The 3,710-nt window shown below is 33.0% G+C and overlaps 1 protein-coding gene across 7 annotated transcripts in view; it reads right to left on the bottom strand.

Annotated features, from left to right (window-relative positions):
• Positions 1 to 3,522: 3,522 nt before the first annotated feature.
• LOC125042597 (voltage-gated potassium channel subunit beta-2-like) overlaps positions 3,523 to 3,710 on the bottom strand; it is a 180,496-nt gene continuing 180,308 nt past the window's right edge. For all 7 annotated transcript variants that reach the window (XM_047638337.1, XM_047638338.1, XM_047638339.1 and 4 more), the window contains one exon: positions 3,523 to 3,710. This exon is cut by the window's right edge and continues 582 nt beyond it. The gene's annotated coding sequence lies outside the window, so the exon portion shown is untranslated.

Below are 3,710 nucleotides of genomic sequence, written 5' to 3'. Positions count from 1 at the left end.
GTGTGCACATACATACATACAAACACGCACACAGACATGTACAGTACTGTGCATAAAATGATTCGTGACCAAATCATAATAAAAGAATGGCAAGGAAACGATCAGTCTCCAAAGCTAGTTTGCTAAAAGGACATTTTATCCCTAAAGAGTACAGGCTATTGAAAATCCTCGAGGAGAAGATGAATATTAAAGGATTGGAGTTTTTTTTTATTTACTAAAAACACTGGATAGGAATGTTAAACGGGTTAGGAGGCTAGTAGAGATATGGCGAAGAGGAAATATCTTAAGATGATGGAGTGGCTAAGAAGGCTGCTTAATATGAGGAAAATTTGCATTCCTAAACACTCAGGGCACTTACAAGTTAGGCTTTTGAAAGATAAGAATTCTATCAAAGGAAATTATAACTATGTTGTGATCTTATAAATATGATAACATTTTAACTTATTGAAAGCATCTGGCCTAAACAGGATATATGAGAAAATTTCACAACATCTGTGAATGGGTTTTGGACAACTTCGCTACCATAACCCACAGGACCACACCATGTAGAGGTATAATAAATCTATACCCTATACCTGTCTTCATAAAGCACCTGTGTGTCAAGTATTTCAATATGATGCTGCTGCATTTGTGCAAATATTTTTAGTGGTAAAGACAATATACTTCAATCACTTAAGGCAAAATAACACTCATTTTGATACTCAAAGTATTTGTCATACTCTAACAGCCTTTTCATGCTTGCTCTGAAAAGATCTCAAGTTACTTGTTACTAAACTGGGTAACTGTTTTATCGGTCTCTTCTTTCCTAATCCCGCCCACCTACATGTAACCAGCAATCATATAAAAACACAAGGCAGGCTACTGTCTGGTAACATTGAGAGTTTTGATCTCTTCCTATTTTTTTACCATTCACACATTTTATTCATTTTCACTTTTCAAAAGAGGTAAAGAAAATAGCTCTAATGAATGAGCATTATGGATTTAACACTAGTTGTAGTACAATGACTTAGTGTTCATTGCCAACATTATAATAACAAGTACCTAAAACTCTTTTATAATGATGAATCAAATGACTGGTCCAGAGACCTGTCGCATATTCTGATTCCCTGTGATTACACAGGATGGCAGAAGATAAACCAACTATTTATACAGTACCACAACTTGACTTATGAAACAATTCATTTTTTATTCCAACAATTTGTAGAACATACATACCTGACATTATAAAATGACATGTCATAGGTTTGTTATTCAAAGTGGGAACTACTGATGTAGTACCCTATGTAAGATGTTACAAGTATTTCACAATCAGTATAGTGCATTATTAATACCTGAAATACTACAAATCCTCAACAATATAACATTCCTATATATGGTACTACATATTAATGTTTGGATTTATGGAATTTCTAAAAGCCTACCCACTCATGACTAACCGACACAAATTCAGCAACAGATCTTTTTCAATTACATTGCTAGCAACCTGTCTACGAAGAAAAAAGATCCAGTTTCACTGATTTTGTTCCTATTAATCATATCAGGATATCTTTATTAAGTACTCCATCTTAATGTTCTATAAGAACAGATGTATGAAGATATTGCAATATCAGATATAAATTGTATTTATATCACAAACTTTGTAAAGCACATACTTTATTGAATAACCTATGATCATCACGATGAATATCGAAAACAACAATTTAAATAACTGGGGCAAACAGTATATATTTATGATATGCAGCCTAAACGTAATTCAACTACTGATAAACAAACTTGGTCTTGGAAAATCACACAAAAAAAACAAAGGTTTGTACAAATAATATGATATGGGACTAACTCAAGTGTTTTTTTTATGGCAGTTACCTTTTGAAGATAAATTTCCTTTTTTTTTTTTTTTTTTTTTTTTTTTATCTTGAAAGGGGGAATTCGAGGATGATGAGTGGAACGACTTTACCCGCAACAATCAAAGAGAAGTAATTGCATTTTCTTATGATGGTTAGTGACGGTATGTTTATGAAAGCTCTACGTTTGTTTGTAATCTCAGTCTCTATAATAAATCAGGGGCAGTAATAAGAATTGTTATGTACTTCTGTGTCTTCGTTATTGCAGATAGTAAGCATCAAGAGAAAGAGAATGAATGTAATATCCTGCTATCTCGGCCTATCATGATGATGTGTTTTGAATACATGTAAACTCTCCCTGTTACACCCCATACCGAAAAGTAAGACATGTTAATCTGGTCTCTTGCTATTACTTCCTTGATACTGCGAGTTTTCTTAAAAGCAACTGTGTCTATGCATGAGAACTGCAAACTGATAACAAAACCAGAACACCTAAAAATATCACTAGTATTAGTGAGCAGCTGTTGAAAATATATTAAACTAATATAATTAAGAAAAAGCTGCAGGCTGTAACTCTATATAATCTGCCATATTAAAAGGCAATGTATATATAAAATAATATTAATCTAATGTATTAATAAGACTTGCTATTAGGTCTGATTTCATGTGACACATTTTCCAAAGCAACTGCCATAGACCTATCTCTTATGAGGCATTAGCTTCAACACTATACTAAGTATCTATTATGAATCAAGAATTCCATGTTCTCATGAAAATACAGAGAAACTGTGGCTGAACTATACTGTAATGTTAGTATTAAGTTGGGCTTTACATCAAAAATCTAAGTCCATCGATCCTGAATTCAAGAAATCATGCAATTAATTACGTTAGGAGTAAATGATACTGAGTCTATTCTAAACACTATGTAACTATGGGATTAGTCGCATGCCATGAACAAATTGGAAGGACATCATAATTATGAGCAAAGTCAAATCTATTCTTCAGTATAGTACAATCTGTATAAAGGATAACTTACTTAACCGGAAGGTAGGTAAATGTAACCCTTATTTCTAGTGAACAATTCTACGTTGAAGCACTGGGAACATAACTAAGTCCAAGGCAGTTACGGGAACATTTGTAAATTGTCCAAAACGGAGGCACTTCGATAGCTATGACAGAAATCAAAATGAATCAAAGGAAATTATGTGAATAACATCAAATCTAAGACTAGCATGTCAGTATGCATGGTTATATATCTAAGTACTTGAATATGCTTGTATAAGTATATATGACTGTATATGTATGTATATATATTTATATATGGATATATATATATATATTTATATATATATATGTATATATATATATATATATATATATATATATATATGCACACACACAGACACATACACACACACACACACACACATCTTTGTGTGTATGCGTGTATGTTTGTATGTGTATGTGTAGTTGTATATAAGTATGTGTGTGTGTGTATCCATCAGACCTGAAGATGGAATGCAGGTTGATTTCGAAACTGTTGTCTCATTATGAATAAATCTAGTTTGTGCATTGTAGGTTTTTCTACTATGTGTGTGTGTGTGTGTGTGTGTGTGTGTGTGTGTGTGTGTGTGTGTGTGTGTGTGTGTGTGTGTGTGTGTGTGTGTGTGTGTGTGTGAATGAGTGAGTGAATGAGTGAGTGAATGAGTGAGTGAGTGAGTGAGTGAGTGAGTGAGTGAGTGAGTGAGTGAGTGAGTGAGTGAGTGAGTGAGTGTATAAACAAAATTTACTATAAATTATACAAATAATGTTCTATGTAAAGTGTTTACTAATGACCTGCCCGTTTCAGACAAAATATGTTTCCATATC

The sequence above is a fragment of the Penaeus chinensis genome, chromosome 32 (assembly GCF_019202785.1).
Source record: "Penaeus chinensis breed Huanghai No. 1 chromosome 32, ASM1920278v2, whole genome shotgun sequence".
NCBI classification, from domain to species: Eukaryota; Metazoa; Arthropoda; class Malacostraca; order Decapoda; family Penaeidae; genus Penaeus; species Penaeus chinensis.
Note: the sequence above shows the minus strand (reverse complement) of the source record. Positions and strands in the feature narration are given on the sequence as shown.